A 24,823-nucleotide genomic window follows, 5' to 3' on the forward strand; every position below is an offset into this window, starting at 1 on the left:
TACATCTCTTGGTTATCATTATGGTTCAGCCAAGTCAAAAATATCCATATTTTAAAAAAACATAGGTCAAATCAATTGTCAAAATGTGTGCAGGATGGATGGGGGTGGAGGATGACTTTTACCTCAGGAAATTTTCATGATTTTTATTACCAAGTTTATGAGCAATAAATGTAATTTTTTCTTCCCTGCATTTGAACCTCTCAAATAACTTTCAGTTTTCTTGATGGCCAACAGCAGTAAAGTTTTTATTGCTATCCTGGAGAAGACCAGAACTGCATATTCTGTTTGCCAGAAAACCTCTGCTGAGTACATGGAAAGAATTAGCTCATAAGTGTGATGACTGTAGTAGACATCTGTTGTTTTGACTTTCTCACCATTTCTTCTCCCTCAGTAGCAGCATACCAGTTTTCTTTTGAATGTCCTCTCCTCAACAACATGTAGTCCTATGGGAGCTTGACGTCATGAGGCACTCTCTTCTCTGCCTCAGGGGGGCGTTATGACCAGAATGGTCAATTCTTGGTGCCTTGCTCTTGGTCTGAGATTTTTTTCCAAAAACAGTCATGTGCCAAAAACTGGGTTAATTTCCCCTAAGATTTGATATGTCAGCCCTTGGGATGGGGCTGGGGAGCAGAAAGAAAGGTCACATTTTCTTTTGGATGGTAAACTGTATGGAAAATACAAGTTGGGACTTATTTGAAGTCATGTTCTTTGCTTCTTCTGTAAAAGAAATTTGAGGTCAGCATGTAAAGAAGCAGAGAAAGAGATGAGTGGGAAGATTGAAGGCTTGAATCTATAGGCTAAGCCTGAAATCAGTACTAAACCCTCAACTCTTACATGCTTATCTAATAAATTAGCTCCCCCCTTCTAAAAAAGCTAGGTTGGATTGCTATTGATTCTTTTGTCACTCTCAACTAAAATATTGTTGATTAATACCTCAATAATATCACAACCTTTCAGATACCCAAGATTATTATTGTTCAGAAGACATTGATGGCTAGATTTCACACTTTGATTTTAATCTGGAAATAGGTATAAATAGAATGAGAAAGAACATGGCATTGAAACAATAAGACAGCAGTCTGGTTTCCTAATACAAGGGCCTGAGAATTATTTTCAAATTTGCTCCTGGTTGATAGTATAACCCTCTTCTGAAAATGGCTATATTACTAAAGAATGATATTGAAGCAATGCTAAGAAAACATTGACAAGTCATTAAATAGTGCTTTCTCACAGTCTCCTCAAATGCACAGTAACTATTTAAGATGCATGCTATTAAGCACAGGTGTTGTGATAGGGACTGATTAACTGATTTCAATCCACTGGAATTCCCTAAAGAATGTGGCCATGTAATAGGTGGTATCATTGCCCTAAGGTTAGGCAGTGTATTTAGAGGTGGGCTTGTAGTGTGGAGTTACTGTGATTGACTTAATATTGAAGCACACTACCTAGGGCAAAGAAACCACAGAGGTTTTATTTTTCTTTACATTGCTGATTTTTGAATACCAGGTACTTTGTGATATCCAGACACTAGACTTTTAATTCTAAGTAGCATGTGTTTTACTACTTTAAGGTGTTAAATGTGGCTTTCAAAAGGAAAATTCTTTCAATCTTATCATTTTACATGGTACATTTTACGTTTTAAGGCATGAAAAATTTAAGCAATTTAACAGCTTGGATGGCAAATCCCTCTCCCTTCCTTCCTTCTTTCCCTTTTTCTTTCCTTCCAATTTTTAAGAAGATCATGATAGTTTGGCTGTGGTACTGATTTTATAGCTATTTTCACCCAACCTGGGTGCTTTATTCTTGTTTGCATTATTGCTTTATTGTCCTTATAAACCCATTTCCTCTTCTCATATCTATTATCATGAACATCAATTCAAAAATGTAAATCAGTAGAGAAGAGAAAGCAAAGATGAGTTTATGACATTTACTTTGTTTTTTTCCTAGGTCTTTTAGCTAAATAACTGGTTGGTTTCAGGAACATTTCTCAGAAACTTCACATTCAACCTGGCCATAACATGTTAGAAACAGAAACGAAAGGGGAGGAGGAAAGTGATGAGGTAAGCAAGGGTTTAAGACACAAAGATTGGTATGGGTGTGGTATTATTTTTCTCAATATTTATAGAAGTATAAAATAAAAATATTTAAATGAATGAATTTATTAATTTTTCCATATGTGTAGACCCATGTAGTCATCTCCCAGATCAATTGAATAGAATACTTCCAGCACTTCACAAGTGTCCCTCCTTTACTCCAAGTCAATACTCCTCTAATGATCACCGCTATTCTGACCTTTGTCCCATGGAATTGTGTGTGTTCTCCTTGAACATTTATAAATGGAATCATAGTTTTTGGTACAAACTTTCATAAAAAAAACCTTTCACTTTAATTTTTTAATTCAATTATTTATTTATGTTTAGATACTTATTTTTTTGTATTATAAAGGAATTTTAGCATTTATTTTTGAACATATTATGGTACAAGAAATTTTATATAACAAGTAACTACAAAACACAAGAACAGATAGAAGATATTTCAGGTACCACCCAAGTGTAATGTGCTTCCTTATTTTTCCCTCAAAAATTTGGGCAAAAAAGTGCACATTATACATGGAAAAATATGATATTTTTGTTTGTTGGTCTACTTATATTCTATGTTTTATCTTTGAGAGTCATTATTGTTGTTGAATGTAGCTATTTTTTTTATAAAAATATACTACAATTTGCTTCCATTGTAAGAAAATACCACAATTTGGAAATTCTATAGAGAAAGAGATTAATGGTTGCTTAGAACTGAAGGTGAAAACAGGGATCAACTGTAAAAAAACATGAGGAACTTTTGGGGTAATAAAAATATTCTAAAACTAGGCTATAATGATAGTTACTCAACATTGTACATTTACTAAAAATCATTGACTTGCACATTTTAGGTTGAGTGAATGTTTTGGTATGTTAATCATATCTCACTAACATTGTTTAAAAACACCATAATTTATTTCTCCATTCTACAGTTAATGGACACATGGATTGGTTCCAGTTTTGCATTATTATGAATAAAGGTGCAATAAACATTCTTAAATGTCTCTCTTGGTGAACATATGGACTCATTTAAGTTGGAGGGGAATTGTTCAGTCATAGAGCACATAATTTTCATGTTCATTGCTTTTTATAATACTTATTGTAATGCAGTATTTATTGCTAAAAGTTTTACATGTTATTATATTGTTAATCTTCTAAAAATAAAGAAACCCAAGATGATCATACTTACCACCCATAACTGAAAAATGATGACACCCTATCATTTGCTTAGGTAATTTTTCTTTAAAAACATGAAACTTTATGGACACAATTTAAATTTTTCTAATCTTCCATAGCTTTATTGCCTTCTTTTCATTTTGAAATACTTCCACCATCATGAAATTGGTATATATCCTTTCAGTTTTTTTTTTGCACTTATAGAATATATACATACATTAATAATCAGTATATAATGTGGTTACATAATGAAATAAGAGCTTTGTTCAATCTTTTCTGGCATGTGGTAGGTATTCATCAAATAGTGAATAAATGTATTTAAAATAACATTTAACTTTTGGATTGTAAGAGGAATGTATATTCAATGCAAAAAACTTGGTAAACATAGAAAAACAAGAAGGAAAGCAAAAACTATACCTTATCATTTGAGTACAACTTTTATTAATATTTTGTCATATTTTACTTAACATTGTTCATATACATGTACATATACTTTTAAATAAAAGGTATACTGAATATTTTTCTTTATTGTCTATTTAAAAATAACAATAATAAACAATTTAATATTTATCTTTTGTTTCCTCTATGACAGAAAGTCTACTTTCAGTTTTATACGAATTATGTCATCAAAGCATATTGTGACTACATTTATGTACAGCATAATTTGTGGTGACCACATGGCATTCCTTAGTATAGATTTATCATAATTTACTTTAATAACCTTCCATTCTTGAATATTCATTTGTTCCCCAAGTTTTACTTTTCCAAGTAACAAATCATATTATATATCCCTTATAAGAATATATATGGTATATATAATATGATATATATATTTCTCATATATAACTGATTATTTCCTTATGATAAAGTCCTATAACTAGAACTATTGGGCAAAGGAATAAATATGTTTTAGAGTTCTGTCATTTGTTTTACCAAAATAAACTTCAGAAAACTTGTACCCTTTTAGACTCTCACCTGTAGAATAGAAGGCCAGCTTAAGACCAAGAAGTAGGTTTTATCTCAATATAGGAAATGACATTTTCATAAAATAGCTACCCTAGAGATATTGAAGCAGACGGAGAATAAACATCTGTCAGGGATGTTGGAAAGGGTGTCACATTGGGTAGCAGGTTGTTTAGGTAAATTTTCATGACCCTTTGAAATCTCAGATTTAAAAAGATAACCTTACTTACTGTTCCTCATTCCTCATGGCTTAATTCTGTCAAAACAGCATATTAATAAAGATTTGTTGGTATTAATGACAAGATTACTTTCTGGTTTCTATTACAATTCTCATTAGGTCTAATGTTTGCATTTCTAAGTAAATAAAATGACATTTATTCATTATTTTCCTTATGACTAAATTATTTCTTAAAATGGCATTAACACAGTATCCATAAGAATGGTCCTGTGGAAGGAATTCTTTTTAAAATTATATTTTACCATTTGGTGCAACTACCCTTAATTTTTTTATGTATCCTGGAAGTAAAATATGTGGAGTTAATTAATATTTGATCGCTGTGAGATTAGAGTCTCCATGAGAAGGTTTTCTCAAACATTCATAAAGAGAAAACATATCTTGATTATAAAAATTAGGAAAATAATACACTTAAATACATGATAAGTGTATTTTCACTGTGCTTTTACACTGAAGTCTTCCAAGTCCACATGGTTACTTATATTTTAGGTTAATGTAAGATAAAGTGCTTAATCAAGAGATTGACTATTTTATAATTAAATTACTGTGGAGCACAGTGGTAGGGGGTTCATTTTGTGAAAATTATTGACATGGATATTGTGCTGCAATATCATGCATGTATAAAAAGTGCAACAACATAAGTTCTTTGTCTTTGAACACTGTACAATCAATATTCTATTACCACAATGCTGGTTTTGCTGCAATGTAGCTAAATTAGTGTGTCAGGTTTAGAAATGCTTAAACCAGATATTCAAGTAGCAAGGATGGTACAAGAATGCTAATTATTTTCTCAGCAATTAGGCATTTATCTTTGATCTAGAGTTTTTAGAAATACTTCTCAAATTAATAGTTATTCCTTTATGAATACCTGAAGAAATGTCTTAATTTATATTATTGCAAATAAAATTGTGTTACAAAAATCAGACTTTAGTAACAGTATGATGGCATTCATAAAGCATTATGGTTAATATCAAGTGGTTGTTAATTCTCAACTTGGTATAAATGTAAACCCTTAAAAGTATGGAACTGGAGAACATTTCAAATATACATAAATGGAATGTGGAAAGGTTACTGAAATATTAACAATGTTACATAATAAGACTAAAGTACCTAAAGTATAGATTATCTGTAAGATCTCTTAACCAGAAAGTCACTAAGAGAAAAAGTATACAAAATAATAATGTAAAACAGGCCATTTTCAAAAATTTATAGAAGCTAATGGAAACACTTTGAACTTACCCTATGCAGTAATATAACATTTCAACATTTTTTTATTAAAATAAAATCCATATTACTGCTGGTATATGCCATATTTTATTGAGATCTTTATTGTATTCAGTTTTAGTTATTAACAGAAACTATTTTAAGTAAATATATGTCTGATAGTGTTTCTAGTACTTTCAAATATACCTTGCAATTTTGTCCAAATTTTACATTATATAAAGAAATTTTGTCCAAATTTTACAATATTGATTTTTTGTTTGATTGATTGATTTATAGAGAGAGGGGAAGGAGAAGGAGAGGGAAAGAAAACATCAATTGATTGTGTCTTGCATGTGCCCTGACTGGGGATTGGGCTGGTGACCTTTTGCTTTGCTGAACAGTGCCCAACCAAGTGAACCATACCAGTCAGGCAAAATTTTTAAATTTATTTTGTTTTCTTATTATAGAATTGCTTTGGGAATTAAGATGTGTGTGTGTGTATGTGTGTTTGCATTTCTGAAAAACTGAATTAAGGTGGGTTGATAATAAGAAATATGATATAAATAGTTGTCCAACTTCATATTTTTTCTTTTTCATTATCAAACATAATGGATTTAGTGAGGCTGAAGATGGCAAATTGGTTTTTAAAATAGCCAACAGAAACATTATTAGAAGAACTGTGTCTAAATTGGATAGAAAATGTTTTATGGGTAGGACAACTATTTGAAGTTTCTTTACACAATGTAGGCTACACGCACACACACACACTTGTCTTTATGGATATGCAGACTGTTCTATGAGGACAATTTTGGGTGGTTATGTGGAAGAGCAGCTTGATGTTTTTTAGGAGCTGCATTATTTCAAGGTAGATAACCCTAACACTTTTGCTTCTTTTTATTTTTATGGTCACAAAGAATAGAGATTTAAGTTGTTCCCACTAATGATAGGGCAGAGTTAAGCTGTGTGGGCATAGAGGGTGGGGAAAATCCAGCAACCTGGCCTCAGGAAGCAGCAAAGATCAGACTCAGGAGGAAACCCTGGAGGCTTCAGCTAAGTGGTCAGTGATATTTGCTCTAGTCAATGCCTTCCAACGGGGCTCAGCCTCTCTCCAAATGTCTGCTTTTCTCTTTACCACTTCATTTCCTCACCCCATGTTCTTTTCTTTTCTCTCCCTCCTATTTCAGTATCTTTATAATATTGGTTTATCCATGGAGGGTGTGCAGAGGTGAATGTACATGTGACTGGGAAGGCTGGTGGGCCAAAGGAACACACACAATCGAGACAAGCAGTGGATGTCAGAGGTGACAACTGGATAACTGAAGAGTGAAAGCGACTTGAGGAACCATGACTGAACAAAACTAGGGACTTGTGAGTGACACAAAGTTTAATTATGATGTTGTAAATTAGGGTTTTATGCACAGCTGCATTTTCTGACTGAGTAAAATTCACACCTGTCACATAGGCAAATTACATAAAATCGGAGTTTTGCATTTGCCAAACTTACTCTTCTCAGAAAGGGCAACCTAATAATGCTAAGCGAATTGTTACTATTTAATTAATCTCTGGGAATTCATGCAGATATTGGATATTCTGCATATGGTATTATTTCGATGGCCATACTCTTTTTTTTTCATCTGTTTAATAATTGTTCTTTGTTTTCCATTTGAAAATCTAAAGTATGTGTATGGACACCTTATGTTTTGGCAGCTTCCAATATTCTCTTATTCTCAATTCCAAAGTGTCTAGAAATTCCAGTGAACTCTCTGCAATTCTCACACAATTCAGTAAAGTATATACTTCATGGTTAATATAAAACTCATTTTTAATAATTATTTAGGGGATAGATGAAATAACCTTTAGGGGCTAAATTGCTTCTCAAAGATTAAATTTACAGCAATGTTTGCTTAGCATCACTAGCCATCAGAGAGATGCAAACTAAACCCATAATGAAATACCACTTCACACCAGTCAGAATGGCCATCATAAACAAATCAATAAATTACAAGTACTGGTGAGGTTGTAAAGAAAAGGGAACCCTAGTACACTGTTGGAATGCAGACTGGAGCAGCCACTGTGGAAAACAGTATGGAATTTTCTAAAAAAACTAAAATGGAACTGCCTTTTGACTCAGAAATTCCACTGCTTGGGATTGTGTCTTAAGAAACTTGAACTACAAAGGAACATATGCACCCCTATGTTCATAGCTATTTACAATCCCAAGTGCTGGAAACGGCTTAAGTGCCCATCAGTAAATGAGTAGTTAAAAAAAACTATGGTACATTTACACAATGGAATACTGCGCAATAGAAAGAAGGAGCTCCTACCCTTTGCGACAGCATGGATGGAACTGGAGAGCATTATGCTAAGTGAAATAAGCCAGATGGTGAAAGACAAATACCACATGATCTCACCTATAAGTGGAACCTATTCAACAAAATAAAGAAGCAAGCAAAATAGAACCAGAGACATGGAAATAAAGAACTAACTGACAGTAATCAGAAGGGAGGAGGAAGGGGGATAATGGGGGAAAGAAGGGAGGACTGGATGTGGCAGGCAGAGGGTAGGTAGGGCAGGGGAGAGTAATGGGGAAAAATGAGTACAACTATAATTGAAACACAATAAAAAATAAAAATAAATAGATTTACAGCAAAGTTTGATTTCTTCTAAGAATAAAATAATTATAAGAATGTTTACCAACATAAATAATAAACTCACAGATACACTAGAAGATGAAATTGCTCTGTCATCAGCGGAAGGGTTAAGTACTGAGTGAGAGTCAGAGAGATGGGCCACATGAAATACTTGGCAGCATAAAACAGTAAATTTACATTTTGACAGATGTGCCAGTGAGTCTGCGTTCATACGGCTGCACCAAAATAGAAATGTCAAAATTCCCACATCAGGATGTGGCTGTGGAAATGCAGGACTACCCAGCTTAGCCTATCCTGAATATGGGTCCATTGTTCGATTGTGATTTGCCTTTAACACTCAGGTATAAATAAACCTTTGAAACCGATTGCACATATTTGAGAATATGCAGTTCTGCTTTGTGGCAAAAGGCATCAAAATGCCTGCATAATATGTCAGTAACTCTTCAAAAACTGTTTTTCAGAATAATGTCAATACAGTCTCTCAAATTAACATTTTCACCTGTCAAGTATTTTGGGTGAACATGGTTAGCATGTTTGTGAGACTAGAGAAGAGAGGAAGGAGAGGAAGAAGTGACAAAAACATTTGCAGTTTATAAATACTTGCGTTTAAAATGTACCAAACGCCAGCCATTTGTGACTGCCTTATGACACCCGACATTTCATCCTACTCTGAAAAATTTCACCTACTTTCCTTACCATGAGGTTAGAAAAGCAGGACTAAAATGAATTATTAGCAAAACAGACTTTCCCAGTCTAAATAGCTTAAGGTTTATTATGTGAAATATTTAAAACCAAACTAGACAAAGTACAAAATAATTCTCAGCATGAAACAAATCTGTCTTAGCAGGGGTGCATAAGGAGATCAAATAGGCAGGCCCTCCTCTCCTTCCTGATCCTGCTCTTGGGATCTCTAAGGCTGTTCTGTTGTAAAATTAAATTAGTACTTTCAGGTAGAAAAAAGGTTGGGTTAGAATTTTTTTTAAGTGATAAATTACTTTGGGGGATTTGCTCTGTGAGAAAGCTTAATTATTTTTTCCATAAAAAAATTTCTCTAGCATTCTAGCTTCAGGGAGAGAACCTAAAAAGGAGGAAGACGTTATGGGAGGTCAGATGGAAGGTCCCCTAAAGTAAGGAGTAGCTGAGCAATGGACACCTTTTCCCTTCCAGTTAAAACATAAAGATTTTCCTTTTTACTCAACTTACAAGTAATGATTTACCATGGCTAAAATCCTTTAATGTATATATTAACTCACCACTGTATGCCCTCTGCTTCAGGTCCACATACCCAGTTTCGGTATCTCTTCTCACTCTTTAAGGACTACAGGTGACAATAGTGGGGCGAGGTGGTGAGGAGAGGCCATGGTGCAGGTCTAGATGTTGCTATGTATTGGCTTGTGAATTAAAGCAAGTGAATGAGGCCCCTGTTATGTAAGACAGGTTGGTAAATTATAACACAGTGTATTATTACAGAACAGGAATTAAAATAATGATGTGGGATTTAGAGCTCTTTTTAGAAACAGTTTATAAAATAACTTCTTCAATGGCATGGGTTCTTGGTTAGTTTTTAAAAATTACCTCAGACTGGTTAAACACAATTCCAAATATTGTAAAACCCTCCATAATGATCTATTCTGTTGTTAGAATAAACATTGAAAACCTTCTTTTTAACAAAAACTAAACTTTAGGCAATGACTAAATTGTCTCAAAACTTCAGACCCAGTTCTTTAAAAAATGTTTTTTCCTAACATTCCTCCACTCCATCCATTGATCCCCTATCCATCACATATTGTCAGCAGGTCCTGTGGTACTTACTATGTTTAGAAAAGAGTATAGGAGAAAATCAGATTGGTAGCAAAATTACTTCAGTTTGAATTGTGACTCCTCTAAGCCTCCCTGGACACCCCAGCTTACCCACCCACCTTTTTCACTCTCCTGTCTCTTTATTGATCCAATTCTTCACTCAGTCTTAAAAGACCACCTACTTCTTTCTCCTCTATGAAGTAATCAATGGTGACCTGAGCCCTGAGCAGTCTCTTTACCGCACTCACGTCCAAAACCTCTCATTTTGCATTTATCATGTTCTTGTCTGGGTGGTTGCTAACAATTTATTGTGTACTTGAGTTGGATCCACCCATCCGTCCATGTGTTCATCCATTTCACGAATATAGATATATATTAAAGATAATTATATGCCAGATATCAAACTAGATAATACATGTGCAACATAGACATAGCACTTATTCTTGTGGATCTTACATTCTCATTTATAGTCTCTTAAATTAGAACACTGCTCTATGAAGACAGAGACTGTGTCTCAGCATGGAATCATGGAATTTAGAACTGAGATATATAAGAAATATATCTATTCACTGCATTTAAAGATTTCTCCTTCTCCAAGAGCCTCCTTTCTGTATTACATCAGAGTTGTGGAGAGTTTTCTACCACTAAGCCTAGGGGTTGTGTGGGCAGGTGGGTGCTGCAGGTCCTTGCTGTCATCTGGCCACACGGGTATCTGCTGAATGGCCTTTGCTCCATCAGTGCTCAGTCATTGTTTCACATGTTGGCCTAGAAATGCCTTTGTTTTATCCACATGACTCCAGAGTATCAGCAGGTGCATTTGATGCTTCTGTGCCACTTCTGGGTACAGAATGTTCACTTTGTGTCTTCGCTACCACCCAGAGAGACTGGAAACTCACAGGTTGCTTCAAATCCTACCTGTCTAGATACACCACCAGGCAATCATATATTCTATATCCTACATCCTCCCTGGGGATCTACTTGGAACTTGACTTACAGATATTCTTTGTAATTAAAATAAATTTGTTATTCAAATATAATTGACAATGAATTATATGTATACTAAAGTGTGCAATTTAATTATTTTCTGCTATATGGATATACTCATAAAATTATCACCACATCAAGACAATGAACATATACATCAAAAGTTCCCTTGTGCCCCTTTGTACTTTCTCTATACGTCTTTTCTCCCCCACTCTTCTCTTGGGCCTCATAAACCTATGTTCTGACGGGCCTGGAGAATATGTCTAGGGCCCTCTCTTTGGGAAGTATGATTCCTCTACAGTCCTTGTTTTTCCTCTGACTCTACACCTTTGTTCAAAATCAGGAAACCTTTTCTCTCTCTGAAGGGAGCATGAGAGGAGGAAGCTTTGCCCTTACTCAGTATGTTTTCCCTCAAATCTGTGGTATATGTTGCAAGGGCTTTGGGTATGGAAACACAGAAGCCAGGAAAGGGCCATTTTTTTCTGCCCTCAGATGAATTCTCTGAGGCAATGATACACATACGTGTTGTGTGGCTGACTGAGAGGTGGGTAAAGAAGGGAGGGAAAAGGGCAAGTAAAATATTAGGGAGAGGTAATATTAGCTAATGTTTCAAAAATATTCTTCTGACATATACCCTTAAAAGATAATTTTATTTTATCCTGCTTTTGAAACTGTACACAGTAAGTAAGCAACAGATGCCTGTTCAGTGACTGATCCCAGTGACCTGAATGTCCATAAGGGCTTGTGTAGGTGATATTGTAACAATGGGAAAAACAAACTTGAGGGAAGAGGTCAACGGGTATTCCAAATTTATGTCTTACTGAGTTTGAATTTTAAAAACTAGCTGTTTCATCTTTTTTAAAGGAGGATGATCAAATGCAGTAAAATGCTTTGGACAAATAGGATGAACTCTCAGATATTACTTCTCTGGAAGGATCTTTTTTCTTAAGCATAATTGATAAGTTAGGTTATATAATCCCCCAAATTGCTGAAAAGTTTTGTTTTGTTGTTGTATGGAATGAATTAAGCATTTTAATATAGCTTATGGCTGAAGGGAAATACATACAATCAATCTAGAAAGAAATTTATGATAAATACTTGTTATAATAGTGGAGTGCTTACCACTTTCCAGAACCGGAAAACTAGCAGCAGCAACAGTAATATTTATTAGGTGCTGTCCTCCTGCCAGGCCCTGAATTGATTATTAACCCATGTTTGTCTTACAATAACCCTATGAGGGAGGCAGTGTTATTTTCTTCATTTTAAAGACGAGGAAACCAAAACATACAGAGAATAAGCCAAGACTGCACAACTAGTCCTTGTCAGAACCAGGATTCAAATCAAGTAGATACAAGCTTTTAGCCACTATGCCTTTTGCACACATATTATATCATGTAGTCCTCCTTGTACTGCTCTTCATGAGTTATTTGTTATTTCTGCTTTGCAGATGAAGCAACAGAAGATCAGAGAGGTTAAATAATATGCCCAAGAACATTAGTGTCATAATTTCGTTAAATTCAAGATTCCATCTACAGTGTGATTAACTTTAAAATCCATACTTTTAACCATCATGCTACAATATCAAGAATGGTAAATGTTACAGGGTGGGACAAAGTAGGTCAGCAGTTGTTGGTATAGTACATAATTAATAGTTAATAAATAATAATACAAGAATAAACACAGAATATAATAATTCATAAACAATAACACAAGAATAAACCCTGTGTTTTGTGTATACACAACTGTAAACATACTTTTACCCCACCATTTATACTCTTCTAATTCTATGCTGAAGGAACAATCAGAAATTAATGATAAGTTTGAATGCACAAAATATTTGTAAAAGAGGAAACTATTGAGAGTATCCGCCCTGGCTAGCATAGCTCAGTGGATTGAGCGCGGGCTGCGAACCAAAGTGTTGCAGGTTCGATTCCCAGCCAGGGCACATGCCTGGGTTGCAGGCCATGACCCCCAGCAGCCGCACATTGATGTTTCTCTCTCTCTCTCTCTTTCTCCCTCCCTTCCCTCTCTAAAAATAAATAAATAAAATCTTAAAAAAAAAAAGAAAGTATCCTAACTGACCATGGTTAAATAAATTATGTATATGCAATATTATGGAATTATTAAAATGTTTATAAAGAGTTTTTAATGAAATGCAGAGTATTCAGGTTTAATGACATATAGAAAAATAGATATAAAAGTAAAGATATGAGTAAGGATGGTTATATCATTGCAAATATTACTAAAAGAGAAACAATAATGGGAGAAAATATATTGAAATGTTAATGGAAAATTTTTAAATGGTTTGATTATGGAGATTTTTAATTCTCTTCTCAAGTTTTCACATCATTAGAAATCTTAACTTAAAAATGTGAAGGCCAATGTCGAGTTTGCCTTTTTATGTTTGTTCCAGTTTAAACTTTTCACAAAAATGCAGTCAGTTCTTCAGAATATATTTTTAAAATATTTACTATCAAAACAGTCTTCCTAAGGGTACTTATATATAGCAAATCATTTAAATTTGCTTGCTACAGTATTTTTAGTAGTTAAGTGCAGTTCTTCATGTGTGGATCTTCTGTGGAAGCAGATTAAATTTGGTATGAGACCCTTCGCTTTAATAACATTTGATCTACAGCTGAACAAATAGGAAGTGTAGCCTATTTTGTTTAGAGACAAAGGGAGTTGAATTCTACCTTGTAGCAATTCTACATATATATTTGCTTGACCAAGTATTAAAGGTGACGAATCTTGCTTTTTTTAATAATGCAAAAGCAGAGACATGGAGGACATAATTGCTGCCCTCAGCTAAGCTGGGGAGGAAAGAGTGTAAGGTAGAGGAATGCTCTGTGAGGGAGCAGACGGAATGACTGAGAAAAGGCAGGATTGAGAAGAGCAGAGCTGAGCAAGGCTCAATGGCACCTCTACTATCTGTATAATTATAACATTAAATTTCAGTAAATCTAAAACACATTACCTAAAATTTCAAAAAATTTTTTGATTAGTTGTAGACTGTTTCCAGAAATGAACCATGTAGCATCTGGGGAAGTGCCTCTAGGAGTTTTAAACAAATCCTCTATTAGTCATGAGCGATCGACTGAATTACAAAACCACATCTGGAGAATTACATTTCAAAAGACTCATCCTTTTCTCTTTAATGCCACCAGGCTCAGAGCCAGGTGTTTTTCATAAGTCATCTCATTTGTTTTCTCTGACAGCATACTCAGGTAAGTGTTATGAATCCCATTCTCTGGATAAGGGGAAGAAAGCTTAGACGGTTAAATAAGTTGTCTAGTGCTACTTAATTCATTGCAGGATGTGACACTAGATCTGCTCACCTTCAAGGCCCTTGTCCTTGACCCTCTAGTATTCATAGGAAAGCAAGACATGGTATTTAAAGGTGAATGAATATTGTAAATGGGATTTTTTTTTAAATTTTCTCTTTCTGATAGTTCATTATTGCTGTATAAAAATGCCACCAATTTCTGAATATTAATTTTGTATCCTGATACTTTACTGAGTTCTAGTAGTTTCTTGCTGGAGTCTTTAGGGTTTTCTATACACTAAGGAAACGAACAATCCAAATAAAAAATGGGCAAAGGACCCGAAAAGACAATTCTCTAAAGAGGACATATGGATGGCCAATAGACTTATGAAAAGATGCTCAATATCACTGATATTAGAAAAATGCAAATTAAAACCACAATGAGATATTGCCTCACACTTGTCAGAATGGCTATCATCAACAAATCAATAATAAACAGCAAGTGTTGGCAAGGATGTGGAGAAAAGGGAACCCATGTTCATTGTTGGTAGGAATGCAGATTAGTGCAGTCACTGTGGAAAAAAGTATGGAGTTTCCTCAAAAACTTTAAAATGGGATTGCCTTTTGACCTAGCAATTCCACTTCTGGGAATATAGCCAAAGAAATCCAAAACACTAATGTGAAAGAATATATATATCCCAATGTTCATTGCAAAGTTATTTACAATAGCAAAGATTTGGAAGCAGCCCAAGTGTCCATCAGTAGATGAAGAGATAAAATAACTGTCGTATATTTACACAACAGAATACTACTCAGCTATAAAAAAGAAGGAAATCTTACCTTTTGTGACAGCATGGATGGACCTGGAAAGCATTATGCTAAGGGAAATAAGCCAGTCAGAGAAAGACAAATGCCATATGATTTCACTTATATGTGAAATTTAATAAACAAAATAAAAAACAAAATAGAAACAGGCTCATAGATGTGGAGAACTGGCTGACAGCTGTTAGAGGGGAGGGGCTTGGAGGGCTGGGTGAAAAAGATGAAGAGATTAAGCAAAAAATAAATACAAAATCAGACTTAGACAACAGTATGGTGATTTCCAGAAGGAAAGGGAGTTAGGGGAAGGTAGAAGTGGGCAAAGTAGGGATAAATTGGGGCAGAGAGATGACTTTGGGTGGTGAGTGTACACTTTACTATGCAGATGATATGTTATGGAGTTGTACACTGGAAACCCGTATGATTTTATTAACCAAGTTTGCTCCAATAATAAAATAAAATAAAATAAAATAAATAAATAAAAATGAATGAATAGGAAAGGAGAGTAATAAAGAAATCCTAGAGGGTAGTTATTGTGTGGCCAGGAAATAGAGGCCATGAAGCAGACTAACATGGCAGGTTCTATTTATAGTGATGTCACACAACAAAAGAGGTTAACACATTTGATGGATGTATACGGGGTGAAGCTGTCTGGAAAGAATAAAATAGAAGAGCCTAGTAGTTTGGTAAGGAGTCCAGATGCTTCCAGGTCAAGAGGCAGATCTAGGAAAATTATAGACCTGATTGTTAGCCTGACATTCTCTGATTGGTATAGTTCCAAGTACATGAAGGTTTAAAATATGCTAGCCTTCAATGTCTGTGTCAGAAGTGAGTTTTTGGGAAGGGAAATGTATTTTTTTCTACACTTGCTGGCCTTGTCCACTGCATTCAATAGCCTAAATTAAAGGAATTGCATGGCTGCATGTGTTGATAGAATACTATTTAAAGCAAACAGAGGACTTCAATTTTTCAGAAGAGGAGGAAATTGGAGGTGGAAAATCACTAAGCTGTGACACCTGAAAGAATTCTTGTTTGAAGTTCCGAACAGGAATAAGCTATGTGAAAATGTTTTCTTTCTTTATTTTTTTTTCAGGAGAGATATGAGATGTTGAGGCTCAAGTCTAAATGAACAGAAACAGGAATGTGATGAATTAACTAAAAACTGTGGTAATTTCCATATAGTCCAGTTTCCAGGAAGGAAAGAAACATTTCACTGGGCTGTGCATAGCAAGGTGATTCAGACAAATGGTGTAGAAATGTAAGATAGCAAAGATCAAAGATGAATCCTGTTTGGAGGCTCAAAATTAGGTAAGCAGAGATAAGAATGTTAGGGGTTTGTGTAAGCACCAGTTATAAATGGGAAAGTCAGTTACTTTGTTACATTTAAAATAGGAATGCTGAGCTCCTAGGGCTGTTAATGAGAAGAGCTGAGTCTGAATATGCAGATTTCACATGCAGCCTAATATTAGTCAACCCCCAGGAGAATGCTTTATGGAGTGGAATCTAGAAAGCAAGTTGTGACTGGCAGCTTGTTCCAGATGGGTCAAGCCAACAGAAGTACATAAATCAGAAAGTGCTCCAGCTCCTTTAAGAGAAAGGATTGATTATAGTAATGACAATTACTAAATTGATTAGTGACTTAGTGGAAAATAGAGGAAACAGAAAGTTAAGGTTTCAGGAACGACTTTGAGCTCACGACACAAATGTAAGTTACTAAGTGAGCTGCACTGTCTTGCCTATGATCTGTAAAGTTGCCCAAATCAGGAAATGGTCATGATAGGGAGGACAGTGCAATTTAGAAAATAACAGAGAAAAAGCAGAAACAAGAGAAGCCACAACCCTGACTTGTGTCTCAGCTGGTTGGGTGTTGCCCAGCAAAGCTCAAGGTCACTGGTTTGATTCCCAATTAGGACACATGCCTGGGTTGCAGCTGGTCCTGAGTTGGGGTGCATAGGAGAGGCAACTGATGTTTCTCTCCCTTCCTTTCTCCTTCTCATACCTCTCTTTAAAATTAAATAAATGAAATCTTTTAAAAATGTTATAAAAAGAGAAGCGACAGAGATTCAGCCTCATTCTCAATTCCCCCTTTTAATTGTTATGTAAGTTTTGGTGGAATTTAATCATGTCCGGAGCTCTTGCTGAATGAAATTCAAGAAATATGCTTGAATTCAGAAAGCTGTTCCAGAAGGAGGTTGGCTGGACCTTGCACTTGCTTAGCACACTCAGCACAAGAAGATTCGTGTGTTTGGAGAGGCAATGTCTGTTGTGGGCCAGATAGCTACCAGAGATGATGTTTCTTGCCTATCATTCTTTGTGTTTTCTTTTTTAATAGAAGACTTTCCATGTATACCTGGTAAGCAACAGAAAGAACTAAAGTTTTTGTTTACAATTTATGTGGTCAAGTGATAGTTTTTCCCCCTTTTGGAAGAAAAGATTGTGATATTGGTTGTTTGGGGGGAGGATTAAAAAAGTGGAGAGGAAAGCTTATTTTTCCCTTTAAAAAGATGAGCTGTCTGTCCCAAATGTTATATTCCTCCTGTCCACATTGGTGTTGACTACCTGGAGAGCATGCGTTTTGACCCAGGTTATGGAAAACAGAGACACTAAGGGGAGGAAGTGTGCTTTTGATGCAACTAGTCAGTTCCTCATTTTATAGATTTTCACATCCTTTTTCCCCTGCAAACTTCTTAGAGAAACTGGGGTTGCAGTCCCTACACACATTATGCTCAGATGTGCAAAAGGAGTGTAGGTTTTTTATTTTGTCCTCCAAACTCCTACCCATAAGGAGAAATCTATCCCTCCTTATACAATGCCGTACTACATTGATCGATTTTTGTGTATTGAAACTACCATTGCTCACAATGTATAATGATTTTTTAATGTGTTTCTGGATTCAGTTTACTAATACTTTGCTCAGGAGTTTTCATCTACATTCATAAAGAATGCTGGTGCACAGTTCTTTTCATTTTGTCACACCTGCATCTCTGTCTGGCTTTGGTGTCAGTGTAATACTGGCCTCATAGAATGAGTTGAGAAGTTTTCCCTCTTCTTCCATGTTTTTAGAGATAGAATGTTAACCTTTAATGTAATTATTGAAATGATTGGATTTAAGTGTACCATTTGGTTACACTCTGTCATCTCTGTGTCCTGGTCTCTAGCTATTATCACCCCCCCCCCCCTTATCTCCATTCCTGCTTTCTTTTGAATTACTCGAATGTCATTTCAATATTCATTTTACATTTGTCTCTTTAATTTTTGACTTTATATTTTTTTATTATCTTTCAGTGGTTGTTTTAGGGATTACAATATACATACTTAACCTTTCACAGTCTACTGTGGTACAACATCCTCATACATTAAAAATCTTAGCACAGAGTATAATAAATTTTGTTTTCAGCAGACCTTAATAGGAAAATATAATCTTTTATATTTATCCAGAAATTTATCATTTTTAAATTTTCTTCTTTTATTTCTGAAAAGTCACATTTTCCTGTGTTGTTATTATCCTTCAGTTTGAAGAAACTTCTGTATCACTTTTTGTAGAACATGTCTGCTGGTAATGAATTTTATTAATTTTTCTTCATTGAGAGTATATTTTCCTTCATTTCTGAAGGACTTTTTTTCCTCTGGATATGGAATTATGGATTGACAGTTTTCAGCAATTTAGAGATATCATTCCACTCTCTCTGGCCTCAATTATTTCTGATGAGAAAGCCATGATTATTGACATCAGTGTTCCACTGTATATCATAGGTTTATTCTTTTATTTTTTTAGCTATTTTCAAGATTTTTCTTTATGTTAGGTATTCAGAAGTTAGGTTGTGGTAAGTCCACGATTTATTTTTCTTGAAGTTATCTTGTTTGAGGTACTCAGGACTGTGAAGGATCTCAGGTTTTACCCTACTGGAGAGCTAACACATTAGCCTGATATAGTTTCATGGATGCTGGCAGAAGACATGGTAATTCTGGATAAGAGACAAAAGATTTTATTACTCATGTCACTGCACACAGCATGAGCTTCATATTCATATTGGTCCCCCTTGCCTCCCAAGTTCCATGGTGCAACATAGAGCTGCCCAGAAGAATGCTTACAACGCAGTAGAGCTGAACCCAGCCGAGGAAACCCCAGTCTTTTAAACAGTACTGAAAACCAGCCTGCTCAACTTTGGCCTGAAGAGGAGACATTATTTTTATTACAATGGTCATTAAACATATCTACCTTCTGCCTTAGAGGGAAACATTATCTCTATCATCCATGATTGTTTGCTATACAAACATGCCTGAGGAGACCATCTGAAACAAATACTGATACAAAGTGTGCAGAACTGCCATAGAAAATTGTCTTCCAACAAGAACATGCTGAACTTGGTATATCAATATGCTTTTTATCAAAATTTACCATTTTTTGGGCCCTCACTTCTTCAAATATTCAATTTTAATGTTTTTTTCCTTTCTTTTTGGGACTTCAGTATTGTCTATGCTAGACTGTTTGATAATGTCCCACAAGCTTCTGGTTCTCTGCTAGTTTTTTTCCAGAACTTATTCATTCTACAAGTAGTTGATCCGCCTTTATCCATGTGAACACCTTTACCCATTCTTCCAAACTTCCTTTCCTCCACCCCTGGCAACTACCAATCTATTTACTATTTCTATGAATTTTTTTAGGTTCCACATATACTTGAACATGAGATCATGCAGATTTGTCCTCTGATTTATTTCACTTAGCATAATCCCCTCAAGATTCGCCCATGTTGTCACAAATGGAAAGATTTTCTTTTATAAGGCTGAATAATATTCCATTATCTATCTACATATCTATCTATCTATCTATCTATCATCATCATCTATCATATATCTATTATCTATCATCTGTCTACTTACCTACTTATTTACCTACCTACCTACCTATCATACTTTTTCTGCCCATACATCTGCTGACAGACACTTAGGTTGTTTCCATTGTCTTGGCTATTGTAAGTAATGCTGTGATGAAGATGACGGTGTAGACCTCTTTGAAATAGTGAGTTTATTTCCTTAGCTATGTACCAGTATGTGGGATTATGGATCATATGATAGTTCTATTTTTAATTTTTTGAGGAAACTCTATACTGTTTTTCATAATGGTTGTACCAATTTACAATCTTACTGATAGTGCACAAGGGTTTCTTTTTCTTCACATCCTCTCCAGCATTTTTTATCTTTTGACTTTCTGATAATAGCCATTGTAAGTGGTATGAGGTGATATCTTATGTTTTTGATCTGTATTTCCCTGATGATTAGTGAATTAGTGGTGGTGAATACTTTTGAAGTACCTGGTGGCTACTTGTCTAACTTCTTTGGAAAAATGTCTGTTCAGGTTCTTTTCTCATTTTTAAATCAGATTATTTGTTTCTTTTTTAAAAAATTGTGTTGTATGAGTTCCTTATGTATTTTGGATGTTAACCCATTTTCTGATATGCAAATATTTTCTGATACACAAATATCTTGCATATCAGAAAATGACACATCATTTGCAAATACTTTCTTACATTCTGCATGTTGCCTTTCCATTTTGTTGATTATCTCTCTTGCTGTAGAGAAGCTTTTTATTTTGATGTTGCCTCACTCATTTATTTTTGCTTGTATTGCTTGTGCTTTTGGTATTACATCCAGAAAGCGTTGCCAAGACCATTTTCAAGTATGTTTTCTATGTTTTGTCTATCTCTATGTATGTCTTTTTCTCTATGTTTTCTTCTTTTTATTTCTTTTGTTTTCTTTTTTGATTTCTTCTTTGATCCATCACATACTCAGGAATATGTTGCTTAATTTCCACATAATTGTGACTCTTCTTGCTTTCTTCCTGTTATTGATTTAATGCTATTGTCTTTGGAAAAGATACTTGATATAACTTCTATCTTCTTGAATTTGTTAAAATTTGTTTGGTGAACTAACATAAATCTATCCTAGAAAATGTTCTGTGTACACTTGAGAAGAATGTATATTTTGCTGGTGTTAGATGGAATGTTCTCTATATGTTGGCTGGGTCTCTGATCGGTGGTATTCAAATGGCCTGTTTGCTTATTGAAACTCTGTCAGGATGAACTGTCCATTATTGATAGTGGATAATTAAAGTTACTAATGATTATTATATGCCAATTAACTTTTTTAGTTCTGTTAGTATTTGCTTTATATATTTAGGTGCTCCAATGTTGAGTGCATATTTATAATTGTTGTAGCTTCTTGATGAATTTAACCCTTTATCATTATAGAATGACCTTCTTTGTCTCTTGTTACAATTTTTGAAGTCTCCTTTGTCTGATATAAGTATAGATATTCCTGCTTTGTTTTGATTATCATTTGCTAAAATAGCTTTTCACATTTCTTCACTCTCAACCTTCGTATGTCCTTAAAGCTAAATTGATTTTCTTCTAGGCAATATACCATTGGATCCTTTTAAAAAAGTCTATTCAGTTTTTTTATAACTTTTGTTTAGAGAATCTAGCCCATTTAAGTTTAAAGTAGCAAATTGATACCTAAGGACTTACTATTCCTCTTTAAAAATTAAAAATTGTTTCTGACTATTTTGTAGATATGTCAATTAAAAATATTTTGTCCTGCCTTTTCTTTGGATTGGGTACTTTCTATTGATTTATCTTAAAATTTACTGAAGTTTTCATCTTTCACCTTCAGTCTTCTGATCAAGAAGATTGGCTGTGCCAATACAGCGAATATTTTAATTCAGATATTGCTTTTTTTCCAGTTAACACACTTGATAAACTAATTCTCTTTAAGGTGCTATTGTCTGATAAAGATTATCTCACCAGTCAGTATTCTATTCCACCACCACGTTTTATGTATTTTTTGGAAGGAGATTTTGTATTATATCTGCAGCCTTATCTATAATAGCAGGATTTTCATGTTTAGTATTAGATACTTACAGAAATATTTTTATAAGGAAGATAAACAGGAATTCCCAAATCAGCAGAAAAATTTACCCCCAAATAAGGGCAATTATGATTAGCTATATGTGTAATGTTTATTATTTATATCTAATAAGAAGAACCCATGTGACATTTCAGAAAAATCTTATTAGTAAAGAAAATAAATGTATACTTAATAGTTTATACTGGCAATAAATAATAGAAAAATCCCTCTAATCCAGGAATAGCCAGAATTATTTTTGTTATTACTTTCATTGTAAACTTTAAGATATTAGTAAATACTTCTACTAAATGAAATAAAACTGGTAAATACAATGAGCTGTGAAAAATAGTAAAGGCTTAAGTGTCAGTAAAAAAATTCTAAAATCTACAGAGATATATTTTTCTACACTTGCTCCCCCACCCCAGGTCACCCACACCCACTTGAGTGAAATTTCTCGAACATAAATCTCACTTTATAGGTCTTCTTTATTTTGCCTAGAAGCAACGCATGAAAATGGTCAAAATCATAGCACTTGGGCAATATAATCAGTAGCCCTTAAAATTTAGATCAGGTATCATCCTTTCTACAAACTTTTCCCTGACTCCTCCAAAAATAATCAAACACTCTACTTTGTATATATCTGGAAAAACATTTTTCATATTTTATATTCTAATTGCTCATTTAATTGATAGTCTACTGGATTATGGGCTCCTTCAAATCAGACATTCTGTCTTATTCTATCCTTCCTTCTTCAGAGTCATTGTGAATTGTCATTTAGTATCTGTTAAAAGGGAGCATGAAAAGTTACGAAAGAAAGAAGAAAAGAAAGGATGAATAGTACCAGGGTTGTTATGATCTAGGTGGGGGTGGGCATGGGTCAACCAAGTGTCAGACATTCAAGTGAATGATAACAAAGTCTAAATTGGAAATCCAGAGCCCCAGGCTCTTGGTAACGTGGGTAGGAAGAATTTAGTGCATTTGTGTTTACTCTGTGTTAGGAGGTAATGGATCCAGCAAATCAAGAGAGGCAAGGCCGGTAAGACTGCATTACTGCACATACTGCATGACCAGCGAGGCTGAAGTCCACATGATCAGGGCTCAGGGTTGAGCCAGGTACATACCACAGGAAACCATATATATGAAAGAACTCTGATTTCAAATCCATATTCTGACACAGTAGTTGAGGAAAAAGAGCAATCCCTTTTCTGGTACTTTCTTTAAAAGCAGTCATTCAGACCTCATTTTTATACTTACCCCTACTCTTGGGCTATTTTGAAGACTCTTTAGGGACAGTCAACCACTATACTTAAAATAATAAACCATTTATGAAGTGCTTAGTGTATGCATACATCTATGCATGATGCTGTGTGCTGTGCTAAGGGAAAGCTCAGAGAACAAAGAATTTGTTAGGCAAAGCAATATGGTTTGTGGTGTGTGTGTGTGTGTGTGTGTGACTTCAACTGGACTGAAATAATGTGTTTCAAGCTTGGCCTGGCAGAAATTCATGTTGTGAAAAAGTCAAGCAACATTGGGAGAAAATTTAACAAAGACTTGAAAATCAATTAAAGTTTAGAGGTTAGGGTAGGTGAAGCATTTTTCCCTTGTGCTTTAAGCTTTTTTCTTTTATCCAACAAAATACTAGGCTAGATTCTACCATATGATAAATAGAAATTTATTAACCCCAATTTGAGAAACTATTTATTCAATTAATTCAGTTGTGTAAGTATTTTTAAATACTTTGTATGTGACCAGTATTGTGCCAAATGTTGTACAAGATAAAAGATAGCTGTTTGTATTATCTTGCCTTTGAAAGTTTATTGGTAAGAAGTATGCTCCCAATAAACTACTCCTTGCTTTCTCAGATCATACCAGTCATCAGAATAAGCAAGGATGTGGATGAACATTGGAAGGGTTTTTGAATATAGAATGCTGCTTGGTTTTGTTCTGTTCTTGAGATTCTTTTCATTCTCCTGGGTTCTGGGACCCTTCTGGGTGACCAGCATCATTGCCATGGTTTTTATGCTGGTGCTCTGGCTGCAGCTCCCCAAGTACTGGGCTTCTGGGAGTGCCTGGGAAAGCTGGTCTCCTACCCTCTAGACTCTCCGAGGAGAGGAATGGAGCACTCTATAAGCACTGCATTTGGAACAGCTGGATCAGGCACAAGAAGGAAGCAAAGATTTTTAGCTTCTATAGAACTGTTACAATTGACTCTGTTTCTCTTGAGGTTGAGAGAATATTTTTTTTCAATCAAAAACTAGTTCTTATGGGCAACCCTAGATGATCTTGTCTTAGGTGACTCCAGCTCCTTGGTGTTTCAATTTCACAGTGTTATTAAATAACTTAAAGCATATTCTACAGGGATGCTGTACTAGACATTTGATTGCAAGAAACAAAACCCACATAAGCTAGCTTGGTGAAAGAATTTTTATTTCATATAAGAAACATGGAAACAAGCTGGGCCTTGAGAAAATGTGGTTGGAAACAGAGAAGCTGTTGGGAGTAGAGATAGCTACTCTCTCTGGGTTACTGGCTTTCTTGGCACAGTTACTCCATTTTCTTATTTAGCTGTGCAATTTGGCTTTCTATGACTTAACCGTTAGGGTATTCAGGGTCAGAAATGGTCCCTCTAGCCCTATCTCTCAATGAGCTTTCCTTGGAAGTTCCCCCATCTGACTCTAGCTCATAGGTTTTAGTTCAAAGTCTCAGGGAAGGAACTGACCTTGAGACTATTGTCCATGTGCTGCCCAAA

This window comes from Phyllostomus hastatus, unplaced genomic scaffold (genome assembly GCF_019186645.2).
Source record: "Phyllostomus hastatus isolate PE091 unplaced genomic scaffold, TTU_PhHast_1.1 phas_contig_40, whole genome shotgun sequence".
Taxonomy (NCBI): Eukaryota; Metazoa; Chordata; class Mammalia; order Chiroptera; family Phyllostomidae; genus Phyllostomus; species Phyllostomus hastatus.